Source organism: Cherax quadricarinatus, chromosome 3 (assembly GCF_038502225.1).
Source record: "Cherax quadricarinatus isolate ZL_2023a chromosome 3, ASM3850222v1, whole genome shotgun sequence".
Taxonomy (NCBI): domain Eukaryota; kingdom Metazoa; phylum Arthropoda; class Malacostraca; order Decapoda; family Parastacidae; genus Cherax; species Cherax quadricarinatus.
In genome coordinates, this window is record NC_091294.1 from 65,651,950 (window position 1) to 65,671,564 (window position 19,615).

The window sequence follows — 19,615 nt, forward strand, 5'->3', positions numbered from 1 at the left end:
AAATAGGCCGTCGAATTCATTCTGACGAGGACATTCGAGCACTTCAGGAAGATTTGAATAGACTGATGCAGTGGTCGGAGAAGTGGCAGATGCAGTTTAATATAGACAAATGCAAAGTTCTAAATGTTGGACAGGACAATAACCATGCCACATATAAACTAAATAATGTAGATCTTAATATTACGGATTGCGAAAAAGATTTAGGAGTTCTGGTTAGCAGTAATCTGAAACCAAGACAACAGTGCATAAGTGTTCGCAATAAAGCTAATAGAATCCTTGGCTTCATATCAAGAAGCATAAATAATAGGAGTCCTCAGGTTGTTCTTCAACTCTATACATCCTTGGTTAGGCCTCATTTAGATTATGCTGCACAGTTTTGGTCACCGTATTACAGGATGGATATAAATTCTCTGGAAAATGTACAAAGGAGGATGACAAAGTTGATCCCATGTATCAGAAACCTTCCCTATGAGGATAGACTAAGGGCCCTGAATCTGCACTCTCTAGAAAGACGTAGAATTAGGGGGGATATGATTGAGGTGTATAAATGGAAGACAGGAATAAATAAAGGGGATGTAAATAGTGTGCTGAAAATATCTAGCCTAGACAGGACTCGCAGCAATGGTTTTAAGTTGGAAAAATTCAGATTCAGGAAGGATATAGGAAAGTACTGGTTTGGTAATAGAGTTGTGGATGAGTGGAACAAACTCCCGAGTACAGTTATAGAGGCCAGAACGTTGTGTAGCTTTAAAAATAGGTTGGATAAATACATGAGTGGATGTGGGTGGGTGTGAGTTGGACCTGATAGCTTGTGCTACCAGGTCGGTTGCCGTGTTCCTCCCTTAAGTCAATGTGACCTGACCTGACTAGGTTGGGTGCATTGGCTTAAGCCGGTAGGAGACTTGGACCTGCCTCGCATGGGCCAGTAGGCCTTCTGCAGTGTTCCTTCGTTCTTATGTTCTTATGTTTCACACTGTCACCTCCCCTGCAGGAAGACTCTTACTGTACTGTGTTTCACACTCTCACCCCCCCCCCTGCAGGAAGACTCTTAATGTATTGTGTTTCACACTGTCACCCCCCCCCTGCAGGAAGACTCTTAATGTATTGTGTTTCACACTGTCACCTCCCCTGCAGGAAGACTCTTAATGTATTGTGTTTCACACTGTCACCCCCCCCTGCAGGAAGACTCTTAATGTATTGTGTTTCACACTGGCACCTCCCCTGCAGGAAGACTCTTACTGTACTGTGTTTAACACTGTCACCTCCCCTGCAGGAAGACTCTTACTGTGCTGTGTTTAACACTGTCACCTCCCCTGCAGGAAGACTCTTACTGTACTGTGTTTAACACTGTCACCTCCCCTGCAGGAAGACTCTTACTGTACTGTGTTTAACACTGTCACCCCCTTGAAGGAAGACTCTTAATGTATTGTGTTTCACACTGTCACCCCCCTGCAGGAAGACTCTTAGTGTATTGTGTTTCACACTGTCCCCTCTCCTGCAGGAAGACTCTTAATGTATTGTGTTTCACACGGTCACCCCCCCCCCTGCAGGAAGACTCTTAATGTATTGTGTTTCACACTGTCACCTCCCCTGCAGGAAGACTCTTAATGTATTGTGTTTCACACTGTCACCCCCCCCTGCAGGAAGACTCTTAATGTATTGTGTTTCACACTGGCACCTCCCCTGCAGGAAGACTCTTACTGTACTGTGTTTAACACTGTCACCTCCCCTGCAGGAAGACTCTTACTGTGCTGTGTTTAACACTGTCACCTCCCCTGCAGGAAGACTCTTACTGTACTGTGTTTAACACTGTCACCTCCCCTGCAGGAAGACTCTTACTGTACTGTGTTTAACACTGTCACCCCCTTGAAGGAAGACTCTTAATGTATTGTGTTTCACACTGTCACCCCCCTGCAGGAAGACTCTTAGTGTATTGTGTTTCACACTGTCCCCTCTCCTGCAGGAAGACTCTTAATGTATTGTGTTTCACACGGTCACCCCCCCCCCTTGCAGGAAGACTCTTAATGTATTGTGTTTCACACTGTCACCTCCCCTACAGGAATACTCTTAATGTATTGTGTTTCACACTGTCACCCCCCTGCAAGAAGACTCTTACTGTACTGTGTTTAACACTGTCACCTCCCCTGCAGGAAGACTCTTACTGTACTGTGTTTAACACTGTCACCTCCCCTGCAGGAAGACTCTTACTGTACTGTGTTTAACACTGTCACCTCCCCTGCAGGAAGACTCTTACTGTACTGTGTTTAACACTGTCACCTCCCCTGCAGGAAGACTCTTACTGTACTGTGTTTAACACTGTCACCCCCTTGAAGGAAGACTCTTAATGTATTGTGTTTCACACTGTCACCCCCCTGCAGGAAGACTCTTAATGTATTGTGTTTCACACTGTCCCCTCTCCTGCAGGAAGACTCTTAATGTATTGTGTTTCACACGGTCACCCCCCCCCCCTGCAGGAAGACTCTTAATGTATTGTGTTTCTCACTGTCACCTCCCCTGCAGGAAGACTCTTACTGTACTGTGTTTAACACTGTCACCCCCTTGAAGGAAGACTCTTAATGTATTGTGTTTCACACTGTCACCCCCCTGCAGGAAGACTCTTAATGTATTGTGTTTCACACTGTCCCCTCTCCTGCAGGAAGACTCTTAATGTATTGTGTTTCACACGGTCACCCCCCCCCCCCCTGCAGGAAGACTCTTAATGTATTGTGTTTCACACTGTCACCCCCCCCCCCCCTGCAGGAAGACTCTTAATGTATTGTGTTTCACACTGTCCCCTCTCCTGCAGGAAGACTCTTAATGTATTGTGTTTCACACTGCCCCCCCCCTGCAGGAAGACTCTTAATGTATTGTGTTTCACACTGTCTTCTCCCCTGCAGGAAGACTCTTAATGTATTGTGTTTCACACTGTCACCCCCCTGCAGGAAGACTCTTAATGTATTGTGTTTCACACTGTCCCCTCTCCTGCAGGAAGACTCTTAATGTATTGTGTTTCACACAGTCACCTCCCCTGCAAGAAGACTCTTAATGTATTGTGTTTCTCACTGTCACCCCCCCCCTGCAGGAAGACTCTTAATGTATTGTGTTTCACACTGTCCCCTCTCCTGCAGGAAGACTCTTAATGTATTGTGTTTCACACAGTCACCTCCCCTGCAAGAAGACTCTTAATGTATTGTGTTTCTCACTGTCACCCCCCCCCCTGCAGGAAGACTCTTAATGTATTGTGTTTCACACTGTCCCCTCTCCTGCAGGAAGACTCTTAATGTATTGTGTTTCACACAGTCACCTCCCCTGCAGGAAGACTCTTAATGTATTGTGTTTCACACTGTCACCCCCCCCCCCTGCAGGAAGACTCTTAATGTATTGTGCTTCACACTGTCACCCCCCCCCTGCAGGAAGACTCTTAATGTATTGTGTTTCACACTGTCACCTCCCCTGCAGGAAGACTCTTAATGTATCGTGTTTCACACTGTCATCCCCCTGCAGGAAGACTCTTAATGTATTGTGTTTCACACTGTCACCTCCCCTGCAGGAAGACTCTTAATGTATTGTGTTTCACACTGTCACCTCTCCTGCAGGAAGACTCTTAATGTACTGTGTTTCACACTGTCACCTCCCCTGCAGGAAGACTCTTAATATACTGTGTTTCACACTGTCACCTCTCCTGCAGGAAGACTCTTAATGTACTGTGTTTCACACTGTCACCTCTCCTGCAGGAAGACTCTTAATATACTGTGTTTCACACTGTCACCTCCCCTGCAGGAAGACTCTTAATATACTGTGTTTCACACTGTCACCTCCCCTGCAGGAAGACTCTTAATATACTGTGTTTCACACTGTCACCTCTCCTGCAGGAAGACTCTTAATATACTGTGTTTCACACTGTCACCTCCCCTGCAGGAAGACTCTTAATATACTGTGTTTCACACTGTCACCTCTCCTGCAGGAAGACTCTTAATATACTGTGTTTCACACTGTCACCTCTCCTGCAGGAAGACTCTTAATATACTGTGTTTCACACTGTCACCTCTCCTGCAGGAAGACTCTTAATATACTGTGTTTCACACTGTCACCTCCCCTGCAGGAAGACTCTTAATATACTGTGTTTCACACTGTCACCTCTCCTGCAGGAAGACTCTTAATATACTGTGTTTCACACTGTCACCTCCCCTGCAGGAAGACTCTTAATATACTGTGTTTCACACTGTCACCTCTCCTGCAGGAAGACTCTTAATATACTGTGTTTCACACTGTCACCTCCCCTGCAGGAAGACTCTTAATATACTGTGTTTCACACTGTCACCTCTCCTGCAGGAAGACTCTTAATATACTGTGTTTCACACTGTCACCTCTCCTGCAGGAAGACTCTTAATATACTGTGTTTCACACTGTCACCTCTCCTGCAGGAAGACTCTTAATATACTGTGTTTCACACTGTCACCTCCCCTGCAGGAAGACTCTTAATATACTGTGTTTCACACTGTCACCTCTCCTGCAGGAAGACTCTTAATATACTGTGTTTCACACTGTCACCTCTCCTGCAGGAAGACTCTTAATGTACTGTGTTTCACACTGTCACCTCCCCTGCAGGAAGACTCTTAATATACTGTGTTTCACACTGTCACCTCCCCTGCAGGAAGACTCTTAATATACTGTGTTTCACACTGTCACCTCCCCTGCAGGAAGACTCTTAATATACTGTGTTTCACACTGTCACCTCCCCTGCAGGAAGACTCTTAATATACTGTGTTTCACACTGTCACCTCCCCTGCAGGAAGACTCTTAATATACTGTGTTTCACACTGTCACCTCCCCTGCAGGAAGACTCTTAATATACTGTGTTTCACACTGTCACCTCCATCTCTGCTGGAAGACTCATAACATACATTCACTGAGGTGTGTCTGTCTCAGGCCTTATTTTCTTCGCGTATTTTATGTTAATTGTGTTAACGCCATTAATTGCTCCTCAGAGAAGTATTATCTTGCAGAGTCTTATTGTTCACTAATAAACAGTGCCTCGTGTGGGGTCTAGTGGAAGGTTAGATTAGGTAAGACTTGTCAGGAAACAGGACAAGTATTTCCTGACGCGGGTCTTGCGCATATGATGACCAGCCGCTGGATCTTTTGGTGATCTGACCGAGGCCTTCCGCTGGCTTACCAGTGCACCCCTTTAAAAATTCTGGTTATGTTGATAACCATTTTTGAAAGCGTTCATTTATTTTCTTCTGATGTTTCCTGTATAATATGTAAGAGTTCTCCTCTGACGCCTTGCAATTAATAACTGCCTTTATATGATCAACTTGAGTCAGTTTTTGAGGAGATATCTGTGCTACTCCAAGAATAGATAATGACTACTTGATCTTTTAACATATAACCATAATTTTTAGGTAAGCCAGTGGAAGGCCTCGATCAGATGACCAAAAGCTCCAGTGATGGATCATCATATGACTAAGACCCACGACTCTATCTCTGACATATAACTATCACTTAAAAGTTCACTAAGTTATTCAAATTTTACAGTCATCATGATGAGTACCGCACACTGTGATGGGGTTCAAGGACGCTACAGACGGAGGTCAGGTCAGGTGAAGCTGGGACGCTACAGACAGAGGTCAGGTCAGGTGAAGATGGGACGCTACAGACGGAGGTCAGGTCAGGTGAAGATGGGTCAAATACATGTCTCAAACATCACCCTCCAGCCTGGAATAAATCTTACAAACTCAAGCTTGTTACCTACGTTGACCTAAACTGACCTGGTCACACAATATTTCTTTCCATCAAGCTTCTGTACAAAATGTTCGCTCACGAGGCAAGAGGAACTATTTATAAATATATTTTTTAACGAGTTTATCATTTTGTAATGAATTCGTCGTGAATGTATTTAATATTTTATCCAGGGCTTTATGTAATTACCTTTATGTAATTACCTTTATGTAATTACCTTAATGTGATTATACACAATATATTTCATACACGAGAGACCAGTTATTCTGTATTTGTTCATCAGGACATTTTTCTAGAAATTTAGTAAACAAGAACATAAGAAAGAAGAAGCACTGCAGTAGGCCTACTGGTCCATGTTAGGCACGTCCAAGTCGCCTACTGGCCCAAACTAGTCAGGTCCAACTCACACCCAGATAAATGGCTCAGAGAACCGACATGTTGATAAATTAGACACATGTGCAGCACCTGTCCATCGATGGACTGATTACATCGACTCCAGGCTGAGGGACTGATGACTTCAAACTCCTTCTCATCTTCCCCATTCTTCTTTGTACAGGACTGATGAAGACACTGTATAGCGAAAATTTTCCTCAATAAAGATACCCAGGTGTTGCGTAGTTGTCTATTTTATCAACTCCCACACCCACTCATATATTTATCTAACCTATTTTTGAAATTACTCAAGGTTTTAGCTTTATTAAAGTTACTCTGGGGTTTGTTCCACTCATCCACAACTCTATTACCAAACCAATACTTTCCTGTATCCTTTCTAAATCTAAATTTTTCCAATTTGAGCCCATTGATGTGAGTTCTCTCTTGGATAGATATTTATAGCACGTTATTTACATCCCCTATATTTATTCCTGTTAAGTAAAAAGACACAAGTGCAGCTAGTGAGAAATTTTATTGTAGAAACGTTTCGCTCTCCAGGAGCTTTGTCAAGCGAAACGTTGCCATAAAAAAGTAGTATTAGTTGCACTTGTGTCCTTTTACTTAATGTATTGTTGTTAATTCTACCAACATTAATAATATTTATTCCCGTTTTCCATTTATACACCTCGACCTTACCTTCGTGACAAGACAACTCGTAAAGTAAAAGGACACAAATGCAACTAATGTGACTTTTTATTGTGGCAACGTTTCGCTCTCCAGGAGCTTTATCAAGCCATTACAAACAATACATGGACACAGAGGGTATATAAAGGCTCAGAGTGAGGTGCAATACTTAGCCTTTATATACCCTCTGTGTGAACATCAAAATGGTATACAATACCGACAGGTTGGTAGGTAAGACACATAGGCAACAGTTAGGCAACTTTATTCCGAAACGTTTCGCCTACACAGTACGCTTCTTCAGTCGAATACAGAAAGTAGGCAGGAACAGTAGAGATGTGAAGACGAATACTTTCTGTATTCGACTGAAGAAGCCTACTGTGTAGGCGAAACGTTTCGGAATAAAATTGCCTAACTGTTGCCTATGTGTCTTACCTACCACCCTCTGTGTCCATGTATTGTTTGTAATGGCTTGATAAAGCTCCTGGAGAGCGAAACGTTTCCACAATAAAAAGTCACATTAGTTGCATTTGTGTCCTTTTACTTTACATATTGCCGGTAATTCTAACAACTTTATTACAAGACAACTCGCAGCGGGAGCCACATGGGAAACTCATCCTCACCTTGTCAGTGACCACTTTGCAGTGATCACCACCTTCAACATCAACAGGCCTCCCACAGTTGTGCTGCCTCCTAGATGGGACGTAAAGAGGGCCAACTGGAAGGTGTTCCAGGATTATCTTCATGACTGGTGGTCCACATACTCTCTATCTGAAGACTGTGATACGGCTGAACAGGAGCTAATCACTGTTCTCATCCAGGCAGCAGAGTGCGCAATTCCAAAGAAGTCCGCAGGACGCACTCACAAAAGAGACTGGTGGTTCTACAACGACGAGGTGCGGGAGCAGAACCACCGCATCAACTCTTTTAGGAAGCTATACAAACGTAACCCTACAGCAGAGAACAGGAATACTTTGAGAGCCCTTGTGCAGTATGCCCACAGAATCTCTTTCAGAATAAAAACTGAGAAATGGCTGGTGTGGTGCTCAACATTCGGGCATCACACCACCTTATCTGAGATATGGGGCAAGCTCAACATAGCAACTGGCAAGAGCAAGCCGAGGCCACCAGCACACCCGAACCCATCCCAGGAAGCTGAGAAACTAGTGGACCTTTTCACTTCCAAGGGAGCCTCCACTCAGCTCCCACAGGACATCCGGAATATACAGACGGATCTTCTGCCACAACGCCAGCTAACGATACAAGCTGCATGTGAGTCGGGAAATGTGACTGATGAAGACCTCACGGACTTGGAAGTCCGACGTGCCATTAAGAACACAGGTGACACTGCCCCAGGCATCAATGGTGCTACATATTCCATGATTGCACGGGCTGGGCAGAGTGGATGGGAGGCCATACTAGACGTCATAAACAAGTCGTGGAGGGCCGGGACACTCCCAGCAGCTTGGAAGAAGGCTACAATTGTACCAATTCCAAAGCCCAAGGACCCAGGCAGTATGAGACCCATATCGCTGACCAGCTGTTTAGCCAAGACTGCTGAGAGGATGGTGTTTAACCGCCTCCTGTGGAAACTTGGACCCCCTCATCATCACATATTTGGCTTCACCAAAGGAGTGGGTACAGCAGAGTGCATAACCACCCTACTAAGCCAGTTTGCTGACAGTAACAAGAAACCTAGTATCGTCATCTACCTCGACCTTGAGAAGGTATTTGAGCTATCCAGCCTCACAGCAATTCTAGTAATACTAGCTCGGAAGGGGATCCAAGGACGCCTCCTGGCCTGGATTAAGTCCTATCTTAGGGACAGGCAAGCCTGTGTCAGCTTTCAGGGACACTACTCTTCCTTTAAAACCCTGAAAAACGGCACGCCACAAGGAGGTGTGCTCAGTCCTACTCTGTTTAACGTCCTTATGCAGGAACTTGTGAGCCTTCCCTTTCATAGTGGTACGCAGCTCCTCAGCTATGCTGATGATCTTTCACTCGTAGTGAATGGGAAAGGCAATTTGGAGCGACAGGCCCAGAAAGCTTTGGACCTAATTACGCAGTCTTGCAAGGAACTAGGCCTCAAGATCTCCGCCAAGAAATCTCTTGCAATGATGATCAAGGGACCAGATCCTGTGAATGGATTACGTATTCAGGATACAGAACTTGAGTGGACAGGCTCCTACCTATACTTGGGAATACATTGATAAAAAGCTGTCCTTCCAGAAACAGGCGTAGTATGTCAGGTCACGTGCTCTACTCAGACTCAACGCCATGAGAGCCATGACGAGGCACCGTGCAGGGGCAAGCAAAGATGTACTTCGTTTGTACTATATACAAGCTATACGCTCGCTCATTGACTACGGTGCACCCGCGTTAGCTCATCTCTTCCAGCAGAGCAGGCAAAGGGTGGAGGTCGTACAAAACCAGGCGATAAGAACTATGCTTGGGGCCCCCATCTGGACCAACACAGTATGTCTCAGATCTGAGGCCCGACTTCCTTTCCTGGCTGACAGAGTAAGATACATAAACGCCTGCAAAGCAGCCACGATTCTGCACCGGCAGCAAGGTACCCCACTAAGAAGACGGATATTGACAACCATGACACAAGATCCCACACTCTTCACGGACTACTCCTGGATTCGTTCGTTTTGTGCTGCTGGACGGAAGCTGCTGACCTTCCTGTTGCTGGGTATCATCCACCATCTCCCTGGCGCCCAGATCCAGCCGATGTTTGCATCATGCAACTACCCATCTCTAAGCGGCTCTGCAGTCAAGACACCTTCAGCAATCATGCTGAGACAAGCATGGCACTGGCAGAGGGAGGCACATGTGCAGTGTATTTCACAGATGGTTGTGTCGACCCTGACAGGAAGAGAGCAGCAGCTAGACTGTACTACAATGGTCACACACAAGGCTGGCGACTCCATGACCACTGCACGATCCTTCAAGCTGAACTAGTGGCGATTCAGCAGGCATTGTCACATGCCCTACGACATAGACTCCGACCTGTCATACATGTTGATTCCACCTCTGCAATCAATGCCCTCTCCCATCCTCAACCACAGGATAATGTTCACCTCATCACATCAATCCTGAGCATAATGACAGCCTTAGAAGTTCAGGGTAACAGATCGACATTGAACTGGATCCCCAGCCATGCTGGCATCCGAGGAAATGAGGCGGCAGATGATGCAGCCAAGGGAGCAACAGACTATCCACATGTTGGGATTACTGTCCCCATCAGCCTACGACAGACCAAACTGGTAGCTGCCAGAGCTATGAAACTTATGGGGGAGGTCTTAGGTGATACCCCATCTCAACAGTGATACCGAGCAGCGACTCAGGGAGAACCCCCTCCATATGATAGAAGCTGGTCCAGAGCGCAGTGTACCACCATCCATCAGCTTCGTTTGGGTTGTGACCTGATAAGGCCCACTGTGTGGGCGAAACGTTGTCAATAAAGGATCACATTGTACTGCTTATGTTTGAGAGCCATGTCACTAGTAACCTTGATCGTGCATAACATATTTATGTCCTGTTCTACTTAATTTATTATTACTGGAATATACCTAGTATATTCCAGCATAAAAACTGAGAGGAAATAAGTGTTAAAGATTCTACTGATTTCTTTGTCACTATCAGTGAGATGACCTGAGTAGCTTTTGTGTGAGCCTATCTTGTCCCTAATCTTACTCCTGTGTTCTCAAACAAATCTCTTGTTTTAATCTTCGAATCCCTAGCAACTTGAACCTCATAATCGCTTTTTTTTCCTTTCCTTACTGTCTTTTTTTTTTAATTCTTTTCTTAACTGAATATGTTAATTTTTTAACTGCCCATCTCCCCTTTTGGTTCTCCTGTAAATGTTTCTCGTTTGACCTGTGAGATGCTTTAATCTATTGTTTATCCATTTAAGGTCAGACATTGTACCAGTGGGATCTGCAGTTTCTACCAGCCTGATGACGTAGCGTAATCTACAGAAACGCGTTGCTGACTAGAGGACCTTCGACGACTTCGCCCTCCTGCAGTGGATACAGTGAGGCCCTTCGACCATGTTCTCCTGCCCCGGTATTGGCTTTTTACTGGTTGTTTTTCTTAACACTTGTTTGCCCTCTCCCTACAGCATTACCTTGTACCCAAGGACTGAGGTACAACGTTTCGCCCACAGCTTTGTACTACCCAAGTTCTAAGGAATCACTTGTGTGTACAATGTTTCGCCCACAGGAAAGGAAGGGATTACTAACCTAACCTAACCTAACCTTGGACTTGCACATCAGAGCTTATTTCTTGGGTAGTATTGAAAATTGGGTAGATCAAATGTTTGTTAGTGGGATGAATTGTAAAGGACCTGCCTAGTATAGGCCAACAGGCCTGCTGCAGTGTTCCTCCTTTCTTATGTTCTTATGTTCTTATGTTTTGTTTGATCTAATTTTCCCATTAGAAACATAAGTAGTCTGGGCAGCTATAACTATGCTTTGATAAGTGTTTCATCGGTAACCATCGCTACCTACCTGACTCATAGTCAGGTCATTCCAGTTCAACTCACCCAGGTAATTTCTCAGCCCTATGAAATCAGCCAAGCGGAAGTCAGGGACACTGATTTGATTGAATCTATTTGGGTATTTCCATGATATATCGAAAATGAGTGATTTGTGATCACTTTCGTAAAGCTCATCATTAACCTTGAGATTATTAAGTAGTGATTCCTTGTTGGAAGAACCAAGTCAAGCAGGTTATTTCCTATATTTGGTTCTGTCACAAACTGTTTTAAAAGACAATCCTGGATCATATCAGTAAGTCACTAGACTAAATATTTCCTGTCAAATTGCTCCAGTCATTTTTCTAAAGTTGAAATTCCCATTAACACCACCTTTTTGTATCTAGATGCCTTATGAATTTCGTCCCATAGAAGTTTACAGCATTCTTATCAAGGGAATTATTCTTAGCTAATCCATCTTTTTTTTTTTCTAACGTTCCTATTATTAATGTAGTAAACCTTAAGGGAGAGTCACTCGCTGCCTTCTACTGGCTCTGTATGACGGTCAGCAGTTCCATTAAGTTTAACAATGATCAGTTCCATTAAGTTTAATAATGAATTTATGATGAATAATATATATTAAACATATCCCTGAGTTATCTTGGTAATATCTTCTGTTTTTATCCCTCGTGCCACAAACTGTTTCCTTCACACACACATCTATACGTCTGTGGATGAATAGGCTCCTTAACACAGCGAAACTTTCCCAAAATAATATTCTTTCTGTCGTGATATAAATACACATCCAGTGTCCCTTTGGATGTGTATTTATTGCCAATATTCTAACGAGAATATTGACAATAAAAATACATGGATATCTTCATACCTCCCCTTCAATATAAGACAAATCTTCCATTCTAAAACTTTCGAGGTGTTAAGCATGCAATACGTATTGTCTTAAATATCATAAGATTTATTTACATAAGAACGAATGTCTCTGAATTAATACTTACCATCACTGTACTTTCACTAAACAGCAACATACCTAACGTTCACAACGGACGTTCCTTTAAGTGAGCAATATATACTCACGTAAGGAACATCCGTTAAATACTCGCTCTTTCTCCAAATCTAACAGTATTATACGTTATTTAATGATCCATTCCTAATGCTTTCAGGGTGGTATACTATGATTTACTGACATTAATATATTCGCAGTAGATTCGGAATTAATGGGTACTAAGAAACCGGCGAGATCTCTGTGCAAGAAATAAGTGGGATTTCTGTCGTAAGATCCATCAAATACTGCCATATCGAGCATGAGGAAATTTATCTTCTTAGTTACGACGCTGCCCCCTGGGTTGCTTGAATATTATGTGTGTTCGATGCGACCCGAGGATATAAGACTTAATGTTTTATCGAACAACCATTCCACCGCTAAATTATTTGTTATCTTACTCGTATTTCGAGCATTATGTAAGGGCATTGCTATAAGGTGCTAATTTATCCTACCACGGTTTGACATTTTTAATATTATGTATTTCTTAGCGGCATAGAGTGAATAAATAATCCAGCTGGAGTGAACAAGTTCTGACCTCAATCTGCAGTCATCGTTGCTATACTCGTGAACTAAACTTAAATCATTGAGGAGGGAGAAGCTGGTATTATATCCAGTTGAATTAAATCATGGGGTCTCCAAACTGCGGCCCTCCACTGGATGTTATGCGGCCAGTAGCAATTTGAAATATTTATAAATAACAGAACTAATAAATCCTCATTTGTAGTCACTTCAGTTAGCTTTCCTCATTAGTAGTTCAATAACTGTTTTTTTTTTTTACTCATTATATATCGTTTGTCAGTGTAAAAACTATTATTTCTTGTTTAAATGTAACATTTCTCTTTTGTTCTGAATCAGATCATGATGTTTACAAAAAGGATTCAAATGAAACTTATTCTTTGTAGATGAATGGTTCAGAGAACCGACACGTTGATAAATTAGACACATGTGCAACTCTTGGGTATCTTTATTGAGGAAACGTTTCGCCACACAGTGGCTTTATCAATCCATACAAAGGAGAAACGTGAAGAACAGGAAGAGAATGAGGTAATCAGTCCCTCAACCTTGAGTCGATGTGGTCAGTCCATCAATCAAGAATAAAATACAGCATATGTGCGGAGAAGGAGCTTATAAACCGTAGACAGGAGAGGTGCAGCAGTTGTAGGTGGTGTCACATTTGTTCAATGTGGAAGTAGATCGTGCCCAAGGGCTAGGTTAGTGAAGAATTCCCAAGTATTAAGATCCCAAGAAGTTGCAGTGTCTGACAGAATTGTAGATGAATGGTTCAGAGATCCGACACGTTGATAAATTAGACACATGTGCAACTCTTCCACATTGAACAAATGTGACACCACCTACGACTGCTTCACCTCTCCTGCCAACGGTTTATAAGCTCCTTCTCCGCACATATGCCGTATTCTATTCAAGATTGATGGACTGACCACATCGACTCAAGGTTGAGGGACTGATTACCTCATTCTCCTCCTGTTCTTCAAGATTCTCCTTTGTATGGACTGATGAAGCCACTGTGTGGCGAAACGTTTCCTCAATAAAGATACCCAAGAGTTGCACATGTCTCTAATTTATTCATTCTTTAAATTTTATTCATTCATTTATATTTATATATAAGACTGGGTTTTTTCTTTGGCCCTCGAAAATTTATAAAATATACGATGTGGTTTTCGTAAGGAAAAGTTTGAAGATCCCTGTCTTAAACTGACAAAAAAAAAAAAACAAGAGTTATATCATTAGCCAAGATCTGATCAAGTTTTTTCCTGGTGTTTTCAGTTTACAATGGAATAAATCGTACACATTTTTTTTAAATCCGTAATAATTATAAAATTAAACCACTGACAAACATGGCTTTACCAATCTTCTCTAATGACGCAACTCCTCTAATGACGCAACTCCTCTAATGACGCAACTCCTCTAATGACGAGAATGAATAATTGTTTCTTTCCCTGTTTGTTTACACAACCTGGTACCTCCTCCTCCTATACTTTTATCCACCTCCATCACGGACATCTTATTGGGTTCTTCTTTAACCTTTTTTTAGGGATGCCTAATGGTGCAAGTTTTCAATCCATAACAATTCTCGTCGCTAGATAAAGTTCTTTCCTGTTCAGTCAAGAACTAAGGAGGTAATGTTGGTGGTCAGGGGCAGACTGAGGCTCCATATATTCCTCTCGCATCTAGACAATAAAATCTTTTTCTTAAGATCTGAACGCGGCTTCTTGGCATCCAGATATCTTCCTATCTTTAATATATCTGCTTTACCTTTTTTGGTTAGGTTAGGTAAAGATTAGCCGGTATTCTCCCGGCCCGGGCCTTTTCCAAGTGGTGGCCCGGCCTTGGCTCCCTCTTTAGGGAGTGTCTGAGACCTAAGTCTCCCATGGGAGGAGGCACAAGTACCTCCTCATCTTTGGGACCAACTGTCCCCAGGCCTAGCCACAAGCTAGGCCTCTCTGGTCTGCCATCCCCGCCCCAAGGGGGCAAATGGGAATGACAGTCTTATGAGCTAAAGGCTCGGGCTCAGGCACCTACCCTACCCTAGAAGGGTTAGGCATGGTATCGATCTTACCTTTTTTATTAATTAAAGGGTAAAGCGTTAATCTCGTTTTCATTTTTTTTTAAATTATCGTTTTTATGATCAAAATTAGATGCTAGACCCGCCAGGGTCATACACAGCTGCCCATTTTTTTTTTAATTTCTCGTTTTAATTTTGCTAAAAGTGAAATTAAATTCTCAAACGCTTAAAGTAATTAACGTGTCATAATTTAAGCCAATCACTTTCGCTAACCCATGAATGACTCGAGTATCATACTGGTGTCACAACCTCTGCTCATTAAAGTTTTCTCCATTATTATTTCCTCTGTGTGAAGCAATTATTATTTCCTCTATGTGAAGCAATTATTATTTCCTCTAAGTGAAGCAATTATTATTTCCTCTAAGTGAAGCAATTATTATTTCCTCTATGTGAAGCAATTATTATTTCCTCTAAGTGAAGCAATTATTATTTCCTCTAAGTGAAGCAATTATTATTTCCTCTATGTGAAGCAATTATTATTTCCTCTAAGTGAAGCAATTATTATTTCCTCTAAGTGAAGCAATTATTATTTCCTCTATGTGAAGCAATTATTATTTCCTCTAAGTGAAGCAATTATTATTTCCTCTAAGTGAAGCAATTAATATTTCCTCTATGTGCAGCAATTAATATTTCCTCTATGTGGAGCAATTATTATTTCCTCTATGTGCAGCAATTATTATTTCCTCTATGTGCAGCAATTATTATTTCCTCTATGTGGAGCAATTATTATTTCCTGTATGTGAAGCAATTATTATTTCCTCTATGTGCAGCAATTATTATTTCCTCTATGTGGAGCAATTATTATTTCCTCTATGTGCAGCAATTATTATTTCCTCTATGTGCAGCAATTATTATTTCCTGTATGTGAAGCAATTATTATTTCCTCTATGTGCAGCAATTATTATTTCCTCTATGTGGAGCAATTATTATTTCCTCTATGTGCAGCAATTATTATTTCCTCTATGTGGAGCAATTATTATTTCCTCTATGTGCAGCAATTATTATTTCCTCTATGTGCAGCATGGATGGTGGGGTGACCGTAATGAGTTCACTTCGATAAAACCTTCCTTTAATATCTACATCGTTTAAATTTTAAAACAAATACAGGGATAAAAGTTGTGTATAAAATACTTTCTCAAACTTAGAGGCACGAGCGGAGAGACACGAACGGAGAGACACGAACGGAGAGACACGAACGGAGAGACACGAACGGAGAGACACGGACATAACCGCTCGTACGTTCTCACTAGTTGCCTAGACACTAATAAAGTTCTTCTCAATATTGTTTGTGTCTTTATAATTAACGAACCTCATAATCACTTTTTATGCTTTTTTTGCTTTTTTAATTCTCTTCTTAACTGAATATATTGATTTCTTAACTGCCCATCTTCTCTTTTGATTCTCCTCTACGAAGGTGATACTATGCATCTCTATTGGTGTTTTATCACCTCTACCCCTTTAAGGTGCCTCGTTATTAGTTTCAATTAATCTAGGCGATAATATAGCATGAGTAAATACGTTAAAAGTGGAGCGATGTCTATAAATTTTATGTTTGAGCTTTCGTAATGCTCTTTTGGCCGAGGCGGCTTCGGTTTCATTAGAAAATTCATTACAGATCTTAATTCGTTTAGAATCTAAATTTTCCTTGTCCTTATTACTGAAGAATTTTCCTCATTTATTGGAAGCGAGAAGGGAAGGGAAGGGGAGGCAGGGAGGAGAAAACTGCAAGCAGAGAAGGGAGACTTACAATGGTGGTAGTGGTAATAACAGTAGTAGCGCAGTAGTGGCAGAGTGGTGTTAGCAAGGCAATAGTAGAAGCAGTAGTCGCAAAATACCTATTAAGTTTAGTTTGTGTGCTGGTAAATTTGTTGATATAGTAAAATATAGCCTCTCCTCACCTAGCGATGTACTCGTGTACCGACGCCTCGGACTTACGACGGGCTCTCTGTTCAGTATTCATACCTAAATAATGAATATTAGAGCTGATTTCCTCTATTTTATATATTTCAATATACAGTACACTACTGTATAAATATTTAAAAATATACCAGAAATGTTATAAGTGGTGCAAAGGTGACATTAAAACAATATCAAAGATGGTTCACACAAACTACCATTATAGTATGCTCCTTATTTAGCGACGAATTCCTTTAACGACGTGGTCTCAGGAACGGAACTCTGTCATTAAGGCTGTAGTGAAAAAATATTTGGAATTGTTTTAATCTACACCATAAATGAAGAATGACTCATCTGACCCGCTTTATATCTATACCAGTGGTGAGGCTTTATATCTATACCAGTGGTGAGGCTTTATATCTATACCAGTGGTGAGGCTTTATATCTATACCAGTGGTGAGGCTTTATATCTATACCAGTGGTGAGGCTTTATATCTATACCAGTGGTGAGGCTTTATATCTATACCAGTGGTGAGGCTTTATATCTATACCAGTGGTGAGGCTTTATATCTATACCAGTGGTGAGGCTTTATATCTATACCAGTGGTGAGGCTTTATATCTATACCAGTGGTGAGGCTTTATATCTATACCAGTGGTGAGGCTTTATATCTATACCAGTGGTGAGGCTTTATATCTATACCAGTGGTGAGGCTTTATATCTATACCAGTGGTGAGGCTTTATATCTATACCAGTGGTGAGGCTTTATATCTATACCAGTGGTGAGGCTTTATATCTATACCAGTGGTGAGGCTTTATATCCATACCAGTGGTGAGGCTTTATATCTATACCAGTGGTGAGGCTTTATATCTATACCAGTGGTGAGGCTTTATATCTATACCAGTGGTGAGGCTTTATATTTATACCAGTGGTGAGGCTTCATATTTATACCAGTGGTGAGGCTTTATATCTATACCAGTGGTGAGGCTTTATATCTATACCAGTGGTGAGGCTTTATATCTATACCAGTGGTGAGGCTTTATATCTATACCAGTGGTGAGGCTTTATATCTATACCAGTGGTGAGGCTTTATATCTATACCAGTGGTGAGGCTTCATATTTATACCAGTGGTGAGGCTTTATATCTATACCAGTGGTGAGGCTTTATATCTATACCAGTGGTGAGGCTTTATATCTATACCAGTGGTGAGGCTTTATATCTATACCAGTGGTGAGGCTTCATATTTATACCAGTGGTGAGGCTTTATATCTATACCAGTGGTGAGGCTTTATATCTATACCAGTGGTGAGGCTTCATATTTATACCAGTGGTGAGGCTTCATATTTATACAAGTGGTGAGGCTTTATATCTATACCAGTGGTGAGGCTTCATATTTATACCAGTGGTGAGGCTTCATATTTATACCAGTGGTGAGGCTTTATATCTATACCAGTGGTGAGGCTTTATATCTATACCAGTGGTGAGGCTTCATATTTATACCAGTGGTGAGGCTTCATATTTATACCAGTGGTGAGGCTTTATATCTATACCAGTGGTTAGGCTTTATATCTATACCAGTGGTGAGGCTTTATATCTATACCAGTGGTGAGGCTTTATATCTATACCAGTGGTGAGGCTTCATATTTATACCAGTGGTGAGGCTTCATATTTATACCAGTGGTGAGGCTTTATATCTATACCAGTGGTGAGGCTTTATATCTATACCAGTGGTGAGGCTTTATATCTATACCAGTGGTGAGGCTTCATGTTTATACCAGTGGTGAGGCTTCATATTTATACCAGTGGTGAGGCTTTATATCTATACCAGTGGTGAGGCTTTATATCTATACCAGTGGTGAGGCTTTATATCTATACCAGTGGTGAGGCTTTATATCTATACCAGTGGTGAGGCTTTATATCTATACCAGTGGTGAGGCTTCATATTTATACCAGTGGTGAGGCTTCATATTTATACCAGTGGTGAGGCTTCATATTTATACCAGTGGTGAGGCTTTATATCTATACCAGTGGTGAGGCTTCATATTTATACCAGTGGTGAGGCTTCATATTTATACCAGTGGTGAGGCTTCATATTTATACCAGTGGTGAGGCTTTATATCTATACCAGTGGTGAGGCTTCATATTTATACCAGTGGTGAGGCTTTATATTTTTACCAGTGGTGAGGCTTCATATTTATATCAGTGGTGAGGCTTCATATTTATACCAGTGATGAGGCTTCATATTTATACCAGTGGTGAGGCTTCATATTTATACCAGTGGTGAGGCTTTATATCTATACCAGTGGTGAGGCTTCGTATTTATACCAGTGGTGAGGCTTCATATTTATACCAGTGGTGAGGCTTCATATTTATACCAGTTCATATTTATACCAGTGGTGAGGCTTCATATTTATACCAGTGGTGAGGCTTTATATTTTTACCAGTGGTGAGGCTTCATATTTATACCAGTGATGAGGCTTCATATTTATACCAGTGGTGAGGCTTCATATTTATACCAGTGGTGAGGCTTTATATTTATACCAGTGGTGAGGCTTTATATCTATACCAGTGGTGAGGCTTCATATTTATACCAGTGGTGAGGCTTCATATTTATACCAGTGGTGAGGCTTCATATTTATACCAGTGGTGAGGCTTCATATTTATACCAGTGGTGAGGCTTTATATTTATACCAGTGGTGAGGCTTTATATCTATACCAGTGGTGAGGCTTCATATTTATACCAGTGGTGAGGCTTCATATTTATACCAGTGGTGAGGTTTCACATTTATACCAGTGGTG